The following is an 18885-nucleotide window of genomic DNA, read 5'->3' on the forward strand; positions in this document are numbered from 1 at the left end:
TGGCCTCAGGAGACACAGTAAACAGGATGTGAGGATGCCCTACAGAAAGGTTTTTTTTTTTTCTGTAAATAGAGGAGTCCTCCCTAAAATAAGGATAAAAAGTATAGCATAGGAAGTGGTAAAGCAGTAATGTGGCTGTTTACTGCCAGGGACCAGTGTGTATTGTTGATAATTGTATGGATCACACTTGTAGCAGGTGGCAGGGTCGGTCATTTTCCATAAGCACCATCGCTAATACGTAGCACACTGCTCTGTTGATGACAGTGGGGGTTTCAGCTCTGTGATAGCCTTATGGACCACACTTGCATACAGTTTCTTGTTCATGTCACCCACGGCATTACGTCCCGTGTCTAGAAGGGGGTCATAAATATAGATGCTCGGATGTGAACATCAGAAGAACAGAAGCCGGGGAGAGGGCTCAGTGGGTGAGGGTGCTGGCTGTGCGCACACGAGGAACTGAGTTCAGATCCCTGCACCTACATAAAGTCAGTGTCCACTGGGCGGCTGCCATCACAGCGCTGAGGCAGGGTGGACAAATGGTGAGGTCCAGGCTCAGTGAGAGCCCCTCCTCAAGAGCACAGAGTGAAGCGTTTTAGAGCAGGATGCCCAACGTCATCCTCTAGCTCTGCATGTACACAGATGTGGGCACCTTCTGATTCGTGCACACACATGCACACACATGCACACACATGCACACACATGCATACACATGCAGCATACACAGGGAAGATGAGTCCAGACAGGAAGCTTCAGCCCTGCCAGATGGCATCACTGAGGACAGTAAGCAAGAGAAAAGCAGGGACTATTCCTTCATTCCTGATGGGCTTTTGGAGTGCTTCACACTTATGGGTGCTGTGTGTGTTTGTGCGCGAGCGTACATGCGCGCCTGTGTATGTGTGTGTGTGTGTGTGTGATGTGACCCGACCCATGGGTGACTGGGAAACTCCACTGACTCCACTGTGCAAATATCGTGCCCCCCCCAATGGGTTCTCTGTATAGCTTTGGAACTCATTCTCTAAACCAGTCTGGCCTTGAACTCACAGAGGTCCACCCGCCTTTGCCTCCTGAGCTCCTGCGTGCTGGGATTGAAGGCGCATGTGCTACCATCGCCAGGCATTTTTCAGTGCTTTCTGGCGGTGACGACCTCCCTACGAGAACATGCCTCTCACAAAGGATCTCCTTCATCCCTCTCCAGAGGAGGAAAAGAGGAAACACAAGAAAAAGCGCCTGGCAGAGCCCCAATTCCTACTTTATGGATGTGAAGTGCCCAGGATGCAATAAAATCACCACGGTCTTTAGCCATGCGCAGACGATAGTCTTGTGTGTCGACTGCTCCACTGTCCTCTGTCAGCCTACAGGCAGAAAAGCAAGACTGACAGAAGGATGCTCCTTCAGGAGGAAGCAGCACTGAAAAGCACTGGATTCGAGATGAGCGGGAACCATCCCAATAAACACATTTAGGATAAATAAAAAAACCTATTCGGTTTCACCCCCACATTGTGCTGTGCCCGTGAGCAGTGGCTGCTGTGGGGAATGTCAACTTGAAAGTAAACGCCACTGCTCTATAAAGGGGTCCAGCACGAATGGAAAGAGGACTGCTTCATAGAATGTATAGTAGAAACTGGCCTCGAATTTATAGGTTGTTTAGGACCAGAATAAATTATTTTATATTAATGTCAAAGTAATTGAGAGGCTGGAGAGATGGCTCGTTAGTTAAGAGCATCGACTGCTCTTCGAGAGGACACTGATTTGAGCCCCAGCACCCACATGGCAGTTCACAACTGTCTGTAACTCCAGTCCCAGGTGCTCTGATGTCCTCTCTGGCCTCCACAGGCACCAGGCACATGATGCACAAACATGCATGCAAGAGAAACACCCTATACTTAAAATGCATTGAGAAATGACTGGAGGGGCTGGCGAGATGGCTCAGAGGTTAAGAGCACTGGCTGTTCTTCTAGATCAGTCCTGAGTTCAATTCCCAGCAACCACGTGGTGGCTCACAGCCATCTACAATGAGATCTGCCTAACACTGTATACACAATAAATAAGTTAAAAAAAAAAAAAAAGAAATGGATGGATAAACATGAGAAACAGTCAGTCTGCATTTGTGACAGAAACATGGGAGTTAGCTCCTGACTAAGTTGGTGAGGGTTGCCATGGATGCGGAGGTGCAGGGGAATCAGGACAGGCCAGTCTTCACAGTGGGTGGAGATGGGTGGAAGGGAATGGGAGCAGGCCCTCAGCACAGGAAGTGGTACAGGTGGGGCTAGCATGCAGGGGTGCAGAGCAGCAGCTCTCAAGCTTGAACAGCAGAAGCCAGCTGAAGCACTTCCTGAAACACGGTTGGGTGAAGCTCCAGGAGTTCCTGGCCTAGGATGTCTGAAGCTCCAAAGGGACATTTTTAACCAGTTCCCAGATGAACAGATTGTTCCAGGGACCACACTCAGAGGTGTGGATGTAGGGGTAGCAGTACCTGGGTACTTTCTTGTCCAGTGGCGGGGTCTACTAAAGGCAACCAAGGGAGAGGAGGATCATGGGGAAGAGGGCAAGTGTGGGTAGGGTGACATGGGGACAGCAAAGGAAGAGCAGCTATGAGCCGGTGTCCTGTGCAGTAAGCACAGTGGGCACAGAGTGGGGGTGGGCAGGGCCCGGACTGAGCTGCTCTCCAACTATGAGGGATGTTAATCAGTTGGAGACCCTGCTAGCTGTCAGTTCTGAGGGGAGGAATAGCACTTTTTTTTTTTTAAAAAAAAATCTGAGCACCCACTGCACCTCAGGCATTTGATATCCCGTGTCACGGGGGAAGTGCTACCCTGGGAGCTAGAGAACCCCCCGGGCAGACCTCTAGTTCAGTTAACGATGGGCTTACAGGTCGTATTATGACCCTGCTTCCTTCGTCCACCTCAAAATGTCTAGTCAGTAGAAATAATTGTTAGATGTTTTAACTTTTCCCCCATACTGAGTCTTCAAGATTTAGCGTACATTTGCACAGGCATTATATCTCAATTCAGAAAGCCCACATTTAATTTCCAGCGGTCACTCAATAAGCTACATGCTGCCTCAGGATAAAGTTGTCTTGTGTGTCTGTAATCACCGTTGTAGCCACAAGATGGCGGAAGTGACCTTTTACTCAATGCATGAGGCAGTAAGCGGTGGAAAGGGGGGAAACGCCCCTTAAATCTTCTTGTCTTTGGCTTATTTTAGACAGAAGTGACGTGGGTTAAAAAGATCCCAGAGCGTTAAAAAATTAATCTAGGGCAGATGAGCTGTCATTCCAGGGTCACATGGCAGAGGGAGTGAGCCAGCCCCCCCCCCCCAGAGAGAGAGAGAGAGAGAGAGAGAGAGAGAGAGAGAGAGAGAGAGAGAGAGAGAGAGAAACCTTTAGTCTAGGAATAAAACACCTGTTTCTTCCTGTCTTACAGGCTAATATTCTTGCAGAAGACATTTTACTAAAAGGCAAAAAATTAAATGTGCAAATTTAAAGCTTACATATTAAGATGTAATAGTAGAAAACAGAAGAGGAATTGTTTTAGGGGAGCAGAGGGACCAGCTGAGGTCACCAATGGGGAGGGTGAACACAAAAAAGAACAGCAATGAAGCTTCGCTGGCCTCGGCTCCCCTTACGTTTCTGTTCTGTATCAATAATGAGGAAACAGTCCGGAGAGGCAAAGTTCTCTCCGGTCTGAGGAGTCCAGTTCAGCAGTGGGGGCTGGAAGCCCGGCCTTGGTGTCTCTTGAGAGGTGGCAGCAGTTACAGCCAGCTCAGCATAGACACAAACTTCTGAGCCTGGGCGCTTGCTCTTGCTAAGCTGGTTCGAGACTGAGGACTTACCTATTGCTGTTGGGCCCAGACGAGGCCCTCAGAAAAAGAGCTGCCTGGGGGGGGAGAAGGCAGGAAAGTGTCTCGCAGGTGGTTTAGGAGTTCTGGTGGAGAGGGGCCAGGCAGCCAGCCCTCTGCTGGCAGGCTGGTCACACTGGCCCCCTTCCGTCATGGAGGGAACATGGTTTGTCCTAGTGAGAGAGGTGTTTATTTGCTATCCCGTCTGAAATACTTCTGCCAGCCCATCTGGGGACTCGCGGAGTGCCTCACCAGCATGCTGTTCCATACAACATGTTTCTGACCAGGGATCTCATTTCAGAGCCTCCCCCATTCAGCAACAGATTGGTGCTTTTGCAGATTTACTAGCTTGACCACATGCCCCTATCCCAGAAGCAGCCCGAGGGTGCCGTGGAACCAATGACGGAAGAGTCGCTGCTGGTACCAGCTGGCCTGGAGAAGCCGAGTTCTGTTTTACAGGATGCAGTATGTGCTTGGAGACTCACTGTTCCCACCATGGGAAATCAAAGGGTGGGTTCAGAGCGGCTCCCCTTGCTGTTAAGTTACTATCTCACTCTCTGGGTGGATTCTTTCTACCTGAGAGCTTGTAGCTCTGCTGCCTTGCGGGTCTTGTTCTGATGGGGGAAGGTGTCTATCGGGGACACACACATTTCTGTGGAGGCTGTGCTTAGCCACGCGGACTCGTGCCGCCTCTGAGTCAAAGGCAGACTGCCCTGAACAGTCGGAAGAGAGAGCCCAGCAATGATGGGGTACAGCTCAGAGTTTCCACAACAGTGCCAGAAGGTCATAGAAGACTACCGCTGGCCAGGTTGGAGCTAGGGATTGAGCCCCATCAGTGGTGTGCTGGAGGAGCAGGGGAGCTGGAGCTGGGAAGGGAGACAGAAACTGGGGATTTGGGGCCAGGCTTGCAGACCTTCAAGGGGGTCTGTGACAACTGAAGCCTCAGAGCTGGAGACTGCGACCATTGCTGGAGTGCGACACAGTGACTCTGGGGACTCTGCACATCGTCTGGTCCCCTCCGAGAAAGAGGAAGAAGAGCATGCACAAGCGATAGCTGCACTGTGCGCTGTATTGAGTGGAACTGGAGGATGGACGTGAAAGCCTGTGTATGTTGTACCATACACAGCCGATGAGGGCTATGTTTGCGTGTCTTCTTCTGAAGTTACTACCAAAGAAACAGTTTTAACTTTGACTATGTGTTGCATGTTGAGAGAATAAAGTTTCAGATATATTAGGTTAAATGAAATACCTTCCTTAAAACAAATTTCACCTGTTCCTGTTTCTTTCTTTGTGCGTGCACATGTGTTCATGTATGTGCAGCTGTCCATGTTCACTTTCTTGTTGTGGCTATCGGCAAAATTGAAACATCTATGCGTATACCAGATTGAAAAGATGTAAAAGGATATGCAGACCCACAAAACAGATCAAGTGTTTGCAAGTCATATATCAAAGGAGGGCATCCTGAGAGGGCAAAGAACTCTCATAAATTTAATAATTACAGAAAATAATCTCTGTGAGTTCGAGGCCAGTCTGGTCTACAAGAGCTAGTTCCAGGACAGGCTCCAAAGCTACAGAGAAACCTTGTCTCAAAAAAACCCAAAAAATTCAAATAAAATTTAAAATGTACAAAAGTGGGCAAAGGATCTAAGCAGATGTTCCTTCAGGGAAGAGAAACAAGTAGAAACGGCCAGGCGTGGTGGTGGTGCAGCGGTCCCAGCATGCTAGAGACTGAGGCAGGAGAGTCATGGGTTTGCAAACAGCCTGAGTCACATAGCAAGAGCCTGTGATTCTTACCCCGTCCAAAGAAAAGGGTAGAAATGGCCAAGGAGCATGTGGGAAGAGGCAGTACTGCTTGAGTCTGAAGAACGCGTCAGGTCCAGTTTCATCAAGACCTAGCTCAAAAGATTCCTCCCCAAGCAGGCTTCCCTCTTCCAGGCAGGGGTCTTAGCTCCACCAGTGGGATTCCTCTGCAGCTTGGAAACCTGTCTTGGAGCCATGGTCACCTTGCTCTGGCTTCTCTGCATGTGTTTACAGATGTGGGCTCCTTCCTGGCATGATTAGGCCTGGCGCGTGGAGGGCTCAACAAGTGGATGAAGGCCTTACAAGGATGCTACCTCCTGTTAAGCTGGGGTAGAAGGCTCTACTAGGAACAGACGAAGACTGGTTCAAGACTAGGCAGAAAAGTTCTAGAACTGTGGACGCTTCCGGCTTACTAAGAGGAAGCTGCAGTCTGAACTCAGGAACCCATCTGTTCAGTTTTTATATGTTTAACACTCTGGGGTCCTGACTGGGTGTGAGGGTAGCAAGGCATTGTAAGGGCCATAACAGGTCTGAGGAAAGGCAAGTTAGTGAGGCTCACTGCCCAGGCTTCAGCTCCGTAGGAAACCCTGTAATCCCTAGGATGGCTCTCGAGATCTTCATTCTTTGCAGAGGGCTCCTGCCACGTTTGAGTCCCTGCTCGCATGCTCTGGTCCCTTCCACACTTCTAAGCTCGCCTGCTGGCTAACTCTACCAGCTCACCTCCTTTCTCTATGCCACCTTGCAGCCAGGCCTTCAGACCCTGGGTTCAGAGGCCCCTGTAGCCTCAGCATCTCTGTGGGGGAAGCTCTCCCCAAGCTCCACCCACTCCTTCACCGAGGTCAGGCTAAGGCGGCCATCTGCCCTCTGCATCCCGTAGGTTTCCCTCACTGCGGTTGCTAATAGCAACCCCGGCGAATGGTTCTGTTCATTTATAGTTGCCTCCTAAGCCAGGACTTTCCTGAAGGCTGGAACCGCGTCTGCAGCTCGCTATTGCACCACAGAGCCCAGCGTAGGGAAATGAATGCACAGGAAGGGGCGTGCCTGCCAAAAGTGTATCACATACTGGCAAACCTTGCATCAGAAACTTGGCTTGCTGAGAACACACGGTTGCAAATGGTAGGTGGGGGCGTGGTGGCAGCAACAGGGCACCGGTTTTGATTTTCCAGACCCAGGAGTTTTTGATGTTCCCCACAAGAGGACATGAATGCATGTAGCCCCTCTGTGGGAAGGTAGGCATGGGGCTGTGGCAACCAGATGGGCGCCACTGGGTCCAGAGGGCTTGAGTGGAGTCCGCATGGGGCCACAGGGTAAGTAAGATCAGAGTTGGTGGCAGTGGTCCAACACTGTGGTTCCTAGGCTCCTGTGCTGGGGTGCGGGGGATCCCCAGAGGGCTGGTGGGGATGGAGTATTCCACATCCTGGCATCTCAGTTTTGCCCGTGGTCCCTCCAGAGGCAGTCACTAGGAAGTGATGATACAGTCTGGCCACCTGGGGCCAATCTGGTACCAGGCCTGGTCTCTATGTTTGGGGACCTTTGCCAAGGAGAAGGGAGCTTGGCAAAGGCAGACAAAGTACAGAAAGCTGTTTGGTACTGGATTTTTCCCAACGCGCGCTCTCTCCCCCTCCCTCTCTTTTCCTCCCTCCTTCCCTTCTCTCTTTCTCTTTAGTTTTTTTGAGACAAGGTTTCTCTGTGTAGCTCTGGCTGCCCTGGAACTTGCTCAGCCCACCAGACTGGCTGCAAACTCGGAGATCTGCCGTCCTCTGCCTAGTGAATGCTGGGATTTAAAGCATACGCCACCACATCCAACATGGAGCCCTCTCCCTTTCTTTGATGGCTTGACTCTTGAGCCAGGGAAGGTTCTAGGGTCCATGCGGGTTAGATGTCTGCTGTCTCAAGATGTGCGGTCCTCACACATTTCCACCATCCCCAGGATGGAGCAGAGTCAACCTGTTCTTCTCTTTTCTGGAAATCGCTCTGGGGGGTGAAGTAGATGGTAGGGGGAGGCTGGGTAGTGGGGGGACCAGATGGTGGGGTGGGGGGCAGACAGTGGTGGGCAGAAGGTCGAGCATCAGCCTCTAGGACTGAATGCTGAATGCTGTTCAGGTGCAGAGCCCAGTTAGGCTTTTAAATGTTTCCCATTGTAATCTGAACTGGTCCCCTTCTTCATCTCCACTCAACACACTTTTCCTTCACAACACTTATTGTGGCTTGACATATCTTTTTTTGTTTTACACAAAGTCTCACAGGTAGCCCAGGCTGGCCCTGAACTCTTGGACCCTCCTCGAGTATTGGGACTAATAGGCCTAAAACCCACCATTACTAGCTGTTCTCTCTCTCTCTCTCTCTCTCTCTCTCTCTCTCTCTCTCTCTCTCTCTCCATATTTGTTTTTGTGATGTCTGTCTGACTGTCTTGTTAGAGCCAGGGTGAACAATGCCTCAAGGTCAGGAACTGGGCCTCTATGTTCTGTTCTGTACCTGATACTCAGCATATTGCCCTGTGCGTAGTAAGCCTGCACCAAGCGCTCTCTGGATAAAGGAATGAGCTCAAGGGACCGTGAAGTAGAAACATGGTCCCTATGGCTCATGGGGTAAGGCACGAGGGATCACAGAGAGGTTGACTTGCCCAGGTCACAGAGCCAGGAAGCCGCGCCCAGTTCAGACTCATAGCGGTTAGCTGGAGGAGGAAGAATAGGATCCAGGATTGGCCAGTGAACCGCAAACTGGGGAAAGGGGCGAGGGGTGGGGGAATCCCTGTTCTTTTCGAGTCCTAGCTATTGGGTATGAAACCAGAGCTTCTGGTGGCCATGATTCTACTACCTTCATGGGGTAGCTAGCCTGAAAACATAGTCACATTAGCGAGAAGAAAAGCGGTGAGAACAGGTGGACGTGGTGGATTGACTGAGCCTGAGTTCCTGGATATAGTCATTCCTTGACTTCTCGAGCTTTGGAGTGAGAGCCCTGTCTGAGAAGCCGTGAGCAGCTGGCACATTCACACATGGTGAAGGAGAAGGCGGGCCTGGAGCCATAGACCTGGGTTTTATCCCGTGCAGCACTGGCTTCTTGGTATGTGCGGGCAAGTCTTTTTTCACCTGCAGTTCTCACATCCTAGGCTGTGTCATGAGGGACTTCCCCCCAGCTCCTGGGGCGGGGGATGGGGAGTAATGGGTGGACACCGAAGGCTGTGACTGACAGGTGTCCAGCATCCCACAATGCTCAGCAAGTATGAACTACCTCTCTTGGTTTTGTAGGTGGCTTTTGGTCACTCAGATCAGCTTAAAAAAATGAAGTCTTTAACCACTGACTGTTCCAAGAAGGCCAGGGGTGGCACAAGTCCAGGACAGTGAATTCATAAAGCTCTGCAATGTCACTGGAGTCTTAGGTTTGTTTTTGTTTGTTTGTATTATTAGTCTGTGTGGGAGTCAGTGTGTGTCCAAGCCACAACATGTGTGTGGAGGTCAGAGGACAAAACTTTGTCGAGCGGTTATTTGAGTTCCAGGCACGGAACTCAGGTTGTTGAATTTGGCAGCAAGTGTTTCCTGAGCCACTCGCCAGCCCTTAGGCTCCTCCTGTCTTCAGCTCTGTGGCTCTCAGGATCTCATTCATTTTTTCAGAGTCATTAGAGGGCTTCCCCAGATCCAGGCGTCATGTGACGTGGCGTGAACCCGAGGAGGGGTGTTTACTCCTGTGTCCCCCCTAAGAGTCTCCAGCAGACATGGAGACCTGGCTCACTGTCCAGAACTGCACACACATACCCCTTCCTACTCAGAGAATTGAGGGAGAATGTAGCAGCATCCTAAGATGGCTTAGAGCGATCAAAAAAGATGCTACAGGGTGGGGGTAGAGCGATGGCTAAGTGGCTATGAGTGTTTACGTTCTTACAGGGGACCCAGGTTCAATTCCCAGCATCCACGTGGTGGCTCACAACTGTCCATAACCCAGTTTGAGGGAAGCCAGCGCTTGCTTCTGACTTCCAAGAGTACCAGACATGCACACGGTGCTCAGACATACACTGAATAAAACACTCATATGCATCAAAAATAATAATAAGAGAAATCATTAAAAAATCGTGCCAGGGAGGGGAACTGAACAAAACTGGTTTGTCAGCAAGGGGAAAGGAGGATGGGGAAAGTGCCAGTTGGGCTGTGCTGGCCACATTTATTCACCAATGTCCCCAGCCACTTCTCAGGGCTGGCCTTGTGAGCCTTCGGCACCGTGTGACCGGGGCAGTGAGCAAAGGAGGGAGGTGCTTCAGTTGATGGAGACTTGTGTCTTTAAGGATAATTTTAGGTCTTGGTCAAGTACCCAGCCACTGACTTGACAGGGATGGGGGTGAAGGGGGTGCTAAAGAGGGGCCCTGATCCCTCAGTGGAGGACCAGGGAGCTAGGCTTGAATGCCTGTCTTGAACATTCTGGTCTGGGTCCAACCCAGCTGGTTAGAGGCTCGGAGCAGTTCAAGATGTTCAGGATGAAGAGAGAGGGGGTAGGTAGAGTGGCAGGGCTCCAGAGACCCCCAAAGTAGTACATAGTGGGGCTAGGGTGGAGGGGTAAGGGGTGCAATGGAGGGATAGCTGAGTGCTCTCCACTGTGGTGTTTAGTCTCTGGGTGTCTCTCACCAGAGGGCCGCCCACAGTGTGAGAGAGACTGAAGCCTCTTTGAGCAATCCCGACCTTACGTTCTTGGAGCTTGTCATCTGCTGCCCTGTCCTGTCTTGACTGAAGATAGAAGCCACTAGCACGTGCCAGACAGGCTCTCTGCACCCTGAGCTCCAGTGCTAGTGTCCGGTCAATGCCATAACAATTACTAGTGACTTACCCAGAGCTAAGACCCATGACAGCTTCGAGAGAGTCCCACTTTACACTTGGGGAAACTGAGGCTCGGGATCTCATAGAGCATCTTCCCGAGGTCAGGGTGCAGCCCAGATTTGCATCTAGCATCAACATTCACTGCTGGGCGCTTCTTTTTGTGGACGCCAGGGACTCTGTGCCTTTTGGGACATTCTTCCTCCCAGAAGGCTCTCCTAACCCTGACCTCGTGACAACATATTAGGGTAGCAGAAGGATGGTGGATGAGTTCCCATTAGAGTCTGGGGTTCAGAAAATGGGATTTGACAGCTGGCAACAGGGCTTCCCATTCGTCTTTGCTGTGTTCCTGTGGTGAGCCCCTGGGTTGTTATGCTCTGGTGTGACCCCAGGCAGAGCTCCGTGGTGCTGGCTCTATGAGAATGTCCCTAGAGATGGAGGTGGGCTGTACAGGTACTCATGGCACCTGGGGTCCAGGCCCAAGGTGGAAAGGGTATAGCAGAAAGCTTTGTAAGAACCCAGAGGGAGAGGATGGGGCAGCTGACTCAGCCGCGGGTCCCCCACTCCTAATCCTTCTCTGTTAGTTCATAGTTGTTTCCTCAGAATGTGGTTGTTGAGGGGATCACAGTAGCTTCCTCTGTGCCCTCTTTAAGTCAAGATGGGAATCATCTAGCCCAGACTGGCTGCAAACTTCCTAAGTAGCTGAAGAGGACCTTGAACTCCTGATTCTCCTGCCTCTTCCTCCTGAGAGCTGGGATTGCAGGCACGGGCCATTGTACCTGCCTATTGTGTTTTCTTTTCAGTTTTATTTTTTCTTACTTTTTAATTGCATTTGGGATGATTTGAAAAATTGCTGAAGACTCATGCACAGCTACTGAGTTACTAAAAGTGGCCAGGGAGCACCCTGATCAGGAAATCATGGTGGCCAGGGAGCACCCTGATCAGGAAATGACAGCTAAGAAGCCTCCCTGGCCCTCTCCTTTTTCTCCACACCAACTAACTCCCTCTGGGCTTTTATGGGAATCACTTCCCTACATTTATTTATGATTTTATCACCCACGAGTGCCTTCTCAAACTCACAGAGAGCCACCTCCCGAGTGCTGGGATTGTGGGTGGGAGCCGACATACACAGCTCTGGTTTTTGTATGGCTGACTTATTTCATGCAGCATCCTGTCCTTTAAGAGTCCATCCACAGTGCACCACGTGCCAGAATTCCCCGCTTTTGTGATGCTGGGATGACGTTAAGCTGTATGTGCTTCCCAGACTTCGTTCTTCATCCCCCTGCTCCGGGACACGAGGCTTCTCTGGGCTCTTATGAAGAATGCGCCTATGAACTCAGCTTGTGTCCACATACGCTTTAGCTTGATGTATCTTTTGAGCCTCTCATTATGCAAAGCTCTGCCTTCCCATTTATAATGTCTCTTGGAGAACGCGGGTCTTTCGGTTGGTAGCTGTCCCCAATCCTGGGTTTTATTAATGGCGAGCTCAGCATGTCCTCTGCCTATATTTTTAGAGGCACCATCAGTGTCTGGTTTTGATTATTTTTTGCAACTTGAGGTGGTGGTGTTCTCTTTAATCAAAAAGGACATACTGTCTTGTTACTGTGCATGTGGAGGGTGGGGGAGGGAGGCTCACAGTTGCTGATACTCAGGGCCTACAGCCATTAATTAACTGGTGCGTTCTAAATGGTGTTGTTCTAATTTGATCATTCAGCCTTTGTTAATTAGCTGCAAAAAGCTCTTTGACAGTTTGGCCACTGGAGAGAAGCCATGTTACAACCAATGCCCCCAGCTAATGTGCGGTAGGTGCACGCCTGTGTATACGTTTGTGTGTGTGCATGAAGGTGTATGCCTGTGTATATGTTTGCGTGTGTGTAAGTATACACCTGTGTATACATGTGTGTGCATGGAGGTATATGCCTGTGTAAATGTGTGTGTGCATGTAAGTGTATGCCTGTGTATATGTGTGTGCTCATGTAAGTATACGCCTGTGTATACGTGTGTGTGCATGTAGGTATATGCCCATGTATACGTGTGTGTGCGTGTAGGTGTATGCCAACGTATACGTGTGTGCACGCGTGTACATATAACCTGGGTATATGTGTGTGTGCGTGCAGGTATATGCCTGTGTATACATTTGCAAGCGTGTAGGTATTAGCCTGTGTACACATATGTGTGCATGAGGTTTATGCCTATGTATATGTGTGCATGCGTGCAAGTGTACACTTGTGTATACGTGTGTGTGCATGCAGGTATATGCCTAAGAATATGTGTGTGTGCATGCAGGTATATGCCTGTGTATATGTTTGTGAGTATGATTCGTGTGCATGTGGAGGCAGGGGGGTGTTGGGCTGTCTTCTTTAATCATGTTACCCACTTTTGCCAAAGTTTCTCACTGAACCTGGAGCTCATCACTACATTTAGACTGGTAGGCAGAGAGCTCCTGGGATACACTTGTTTTTGTCCCCTAGTGCTGGGATTACAAATGTAGCCTCCATACCTGGGTCTTTATGTGGAGGCTAAATATTTGAACTCATATCTTTATCTCATATCTGTACAGCAAGCACCTTTATCCATTGAGCCATCTCCCTGCCTTGTATCTCAGAATATTTGATGTGTCTGTGTATATGTTTTAAGTGAGGTCTCATTATGTAATCCACTCTGGCCTGGAACTTGTCATCCTCCTGCCTCTGCCTCCCAAGTTCTGGGATTAAAGGTGTGCATCCCATACCCGGCCAACAAAAATAATTTTATGAAGGCAAAGGACTTGCAAAGACTGGCAAACAGCAGAGAGCTCGCAGCAGAGGGCTTGCGGGGACAATTTCCAGTACGTCTCAAAGGACTTGGGCACCCTCTAAGACAGTGGTTTTCAACCTTCCCAATGCTGAGACCCTTTAATATAGTTCCTCATGTTGTGGTGACCCCCAACCATAGTTATTTTCCTTGCTACTTCATAACTATAACTTTGCTGTTTTGAATTGTAATGTAAATATTTGTGTTTTCCCGATGGTCTTAGGTGACCCCTGTGAAAGGGTGGTAGGACCCCAAAGGGTCGTGACCCACAGATTGAGAACCCCTGCTCTAACTGCTTCTTGAAAAAGCAGAAGTCTGTCTGTCAGTGTCCAGGAGTGATCTCCTTACCCTTTCACCTGACTGGCAGGGTGGCGGGGTTTATAATCCTGCGTTGGAGAAGGGGTGTGAACTTTGGGGATCAGGCAGACTTACGTTTGCATCTTTAACCTCATGGCATCCTTAAGGTGTTCATGAGTTACTTGCTTCGCTAACCTTCAGTTTTCTTATTTTAAAGGAGGGACAAGCTGGGGATGTAGCTCAACTGGTTGGGTGTTGTCTAGTGTGCAGGAGACAGTGGGCTCTAGCACCGGCAGGGAGCCTGCCTGTGACCTCAGCACTCAGGAGGTAGAGGCAAGAGATTGGCAGTTCAAGATCAGTCTCAGCTACATGGAGAGTTTGAGGCCAGCCTAGGCAGGAGACGTTACCTAAAAACAAAAACCAACTAACCAACCCATGACAACAACAACAACAACAAAAAAGTGGGGTGGGGGAGACCTCCTGCTTTGCCCCGACCCCTTGTTCTCGTTAATGGGAAGAGCTTGTGCACCTTGAAGCTTTAGCAGAAGAAGGTGTAACCAGCACTGAGAAAATGCCAGAAGCTGGGAGCTGCTGCTCCCAGCTGTGACATCACCAGACCTCGGGCAAGCCAAAGTGTCACACCCTGCCTGCAGGGGAGTGTTTCACCTCTTCCTTCTCCACTGTCAGGAGAGAAAACCTGGTTTGTTCCAGGGTAGCCTAGTCTAGCTGTACCCTGCTCTGGGCTCCCTGTGGGCTGAGGCACTCCCTGCTGAGGGTTCTTCTCAGTCAAGTGTCCCTTAGGCTGTGACTCTGCCTCCTTCTCCATCTGCACTTGAGGGGCCTGAACCCGGGCTTCAGGGAAGCCACCAGGAGCCAGGGAGTGGATTCTCTGCTTCCTCAAAGCACAGCTGCAGGAACAAGGCCAACTGCGCACCTCTGTTAAACCTCTTACTGAAGGAAGGCACAGGCACCTGTTGCTTAATGACGAGCGAGCGTTGACAAGGGAGCCTGCTGTGTGAGATCAGATTGTACAAACTGGCGTGGCTGTGCTGCCGTCACCTGGTATAATCCGAGGCCGCCACTGCAGGTGCCGTCTGTGCACTGGAGCATTGCTATGCAGTGCACACGCTCGGTAGGCACGAGGGACAGCCGGCCGGCTGTGTATCAAAGCTCAACCGTTTGGAGCACCAATTGAATTGGTACTGAAGCTGAGCGCCACAGCGGCAGTACGGTGATTATTTGGCGGCCCCGTGGACTGGGGCTGTGGTACTTTGCTCTCTCTGTGTTTGTCATCACAGACAGAAATAATTTTCCTCTTCTTACAACCTCATAAAGCACACTAATTTAAATGTGTAAGTTGGTAGATACTTCCACGTGTATGTGTATTTGTACATATGTGCACATATATCTATGTATCCATCATCCTGACCATTTGAGACCAAAAATGCTTTCTTGTCTCCGCTTTTAGTCACACAATCTGAAACTTAATCTTTATTTCTGTTCTTACTTTATTTTATAGTTTTGAGACAAGGACTTACTCTATATAGTTCAGGCTAACCTGGAACTCACTGTGTAGCCCAGGCTGCCACCCTCCTGCCCAAGTCTCTCCAGTCCTAGAGTTACTCGTATGACATTCATTTCTCTTGATGTTTATATCATAAATTTCTTTTGATCCTGTTTTACTTCATATAAATGGAACAAAGCAACATCTGCACAGATTTCTGGCTTCTCATTCCCTGCTAATACCCGTGTAATTAACTCACATTTCTGGGTTACTTGTTTTTGCTCATTGCTCCACAGCGTGGTTAAAACACAGCTTACTTATACGGCATCCCGTGGGACATGGGGCTTGCTCCCAAGTTTGAGCTAGATGAGTGAAACTTCTGTAAACAGTCTTTTACATAACTTTTGGTGGACTCACTCACACCTACCCATGCATCTTGGAGAGGAAGCTGCTGAGACCAAGAGTGGGTGAACTGGCTGGCGTGATGTTACTCATACGCATCGTACTTGAGTGACATCAAATTGAACTGTCTTTGATTCATGTCAATCATTTTCCCAGGCTTCAGGCAGACATGGAGCTATCCAAGAGGACTCTGTCTCTGAGATAGGATATCAACACCTAACACACCCAGGCACCTTGTGTCGAACATCCCTTCCTCCTTCCTCCTTCCCTTCCTCTGCCCCTGCTTACCCTGTTCCCCTGCTGATGATCGAACCCAGGGCCTCACAGGGTTGAATACACCTCAAATACATCTCTGATCTACACCTCAGCCTGAATTTTTTCTCTTTTCAGTGTCCTTATTGAATTTTAGTTTCTTTTAGAGCTAAATAACTCCTTAAGTTTTAAAAATTCTGTGTGTTATGGTGTTTTGCCTGCATGTCTGATTTCCTGGAAGAGGAGTTACAGACAGTTGTGAGCTGTCATGTGGGTGCTGGGAATTGAACCCCGGACATCTGGAAGAACAGCCAGTGCTCTTAACCACTGAGCCATCTTTTTTTTTTTTAATTTATTAAAGATTTCTGTCTCTTCCCCACTGCTACCTCCCCTTTCCCTCCCCCTCCCCCAATCAAGTCCCCTTCCCTTGTCAGCCCAAAGAGCAATCAGGGTTCTCTGCCCTGTGGGAAGTCCAAGGACCACTCTCCTCCATCCAGGTCTCATAAGGTGAGCATCCAAACTGCCTAGGCTCCCACAAAGCCAATACGTGCAGTAGCCACTGAGCCATCTTTTCAGCCCCTTGAATAATTTTTTAACCCACCAATCCTTTCTTGACTATTTTGGGGTTTGCCCAGACTTACTCTGCTGATGTCCAGTCTTCTTCCATTTTCTGTGGCTGTCCTAGAATTGATCTAATCTGTACTGAATAGAAAATGCTTGGGACATCTCCTGGCCCACTCATCAGTTCTTTGTGCCTAGAACGTCCAGAAGGTAATAATGTTATTAAAACATGATCTCCTTTGACCTGGACTTTGGAAATAGTAACAACTTCATTCATGACTTGTTCTGACTTCCTGTACTTGCTCACCACATTAGGACTCCTGACTTGTAAACTTGCCTTTGACGTTAATGAGGTTCACACTTCTTATTTCAGCTGCCCAGAGCTTGTTCATGGTGGATGTGTGGTAAATATTTACCTAATGGACTTCAGACAAATAATTTAAGAGAACATTACACAGACTGTAACTAGAAACTGTGGAATGTTCTAGTCTTTTTGTTTGCTTGTTTTTTTGAGACAGGGTTTCTCTGTGTAGCCCTGGCTGTCATGGAACTCACTTTGTGGGTCAGGCTGACCTCAAACTCACAGAGATCCATCTGCCTCTGCCTGTGCCACCATGGTCTGGCGAATGTTCTAATCTTTAAGTTTTTATTTTATTTTATTTTTAAGATAAGGACTCATGCGGCCCAGTCTGGTCTTGAAGTCACTATGTAGCCAAAGGCGACTGATTCTCCTGCCTCCACATCCCTAATGCTGGGTTTACAAGTGCGTATCACATACTGTGTGTGGATTGCACCCTGGGCCTCTTGCATGTTAGGTAAGCACTCTCCTATCTGGGATACATCCTCGCTCCTGCCCCTCAGCCCTAAGATTGTATGTCTTTATTTCATTTTTAATTGTAGGTATATGTGTATGTGTGTGTGTGTAGGTGTGAGTATGAGCACATGTGTGCCCGTGGAGTCAGAAGAGTGTGCCAGATACCTTGGAATGGGAGCCACAGGGCTGGAAATGAACTTGAGTCCTCTCCAAGAACAGTACAGGTTCTTAAGCACTGAGCCATCTCTATAGTCCTAGCACTGAGACTTTAAAGCAAGGCCTTTGGGATCTCCGTACCCTGCGCCTTGGGAGAAAGGGTGAGTGGTGGGTGGGGAAGGGGGTGGGCAGCCCGTATTCTCCCTGTGGAGAAGTGAGCTCCCTGGGCAGGGCCTGAGTTGGGGTCAGCTTGTCCAGTCTCTTCTGGTTACTTTGAACACCCGTTGGTATTCCTGCGTCCCCTCTCATTCCCAACTGCCCCCTCCCTCTACTCCAATCTTTTCTTGCTTACCTTCTTTTCTTTCTTCCATAGTGCTGTGGTCAGACCCGCAGCTGTGCACGTACTCGGCATCAGCTCTACCACGAGCTCCTTCCCTAGTCCCAGCACTGTCTAGATTTCTGGAGTACGTAATTCCTCAAAGGTTGGGGACTTACTTCTCTGTTTCCATCCCGGTTTATTTCAGTTTTACCCACGCCTTGAGCTCTTGTTAGCTGGTCAGGAATAGCAGGTGGCAGGCAGACACAGAAAGATGAGGTTCCATACGCAGGCACGGGAGCAGGTACTCTGTTCTGCCCTGTCACCTCTGTGCCTTTGGGGAAATCACTACTCTAGGGACTTATCTCTTTTCCTTAGCTGTAAAGTGATGCTTGGGATGATGTGCATGAAGCATTCAGCTGTGCTGGACTGAATGAAGTGTGTTCATCTGTCCCCAGCAAGGGAAACTGAGGACAGGGTGGCTGGAAGCTGAATATGGGATACGGAGCTGGTCCAGGGAAGCTGCAAATGGTGCCGGAACCCTCCCCAAGGGCCTTTACCTCCCCATGTCCTGTGTCCACAGGCAGTGTTCTGATGAACCCTTTCTGCTGAGCTCTTCTTAGCAAACACCCCCCATCCACAGGCAGAGCCAAATGGCATCCCCAGACCAGCTGAAACCACCTGATCTCATCCTTCTCTCTCTGCAGGGAAAGCCCCTAGCGGGGTCGCCTCTGGTGTCCTATGCCTGTAGTCCTAGAGAGGAAGTGCTTGCTCTGGGTTCCCTGCCTGTCACCCCAGACCTTGGCTGCCTAGGGAAAGCATCTTCATCAGAAAGGACAGGCCTCCAAATGTTCTACAGTTCAGTGTGTTGCCTGTCAAAACAAACAAACAAACAAACAAACAAACAAACAAACACAAACAGAAACAAAATCCAACCAACTGCCCCCCCCCCAAAAAAAAACCTCAAAAATTTCCATATCTATTAAAGACGGGACAATGGACCAGATTTGCCCTCTGCCTTAAATGACGAGAAAGCAGGGAATATGGACGAGATAACTATTTTCAGACATCAATCATTTAGTAGGTGATGTGGGATAATAATTCCTTATGGAAGGAAAACAAGTGTGTCGAGCCATGCCATGGCCAGGTCTGTAGCCTGGAGAGTTCCCAGGGAAAGGACAAGTCCAGGAAGCCAGCATCAACCTGGGCAGAGGAGTGGAGCTGAGTGCAGGAGGTTCAACTGGTTGCAATCCTCGGGAAACTGAGGTGGAGGTTGCAAGGCAGTGAGAGATAGGAAAGGGTTTGCTGAGGACAATTGGAGCAGATGTGAGAGCTGCCCAAAGCCATAGGAAGT

At 49.5% G+C, this 18885-nt stretch overlaps 1 pseudogene; it reads left to right on the forward strand.

Annotated features, from left to right (window-relative positions):
- The first annotated feature begins 1142 nt into the window (after positions 1-1142).
- LOC126504596 (40S ribosomal protein S27-like) lies at positions 1143-1411 on the forward strand (annotated as a pseudogene).
- Positions 1412-18885: the final 17474 nt, after the last annotated feature.

This window comes from Alexandromys fortis, unplaced genomic scaffold (assembly GCF_014885135.2).
Source record: "Alexandromys fortis isolate MF-2015 unplaced genomic scaffold, M_Fortis_MF-2015_v1.1 scaffold_16, whole genome shotgun sequence".
NCBI lineage: Eukaryota > Metazoa > Chordata > Mammalia > Rodentia > Cricetidae > Alexandromys > Alexandromys fortis.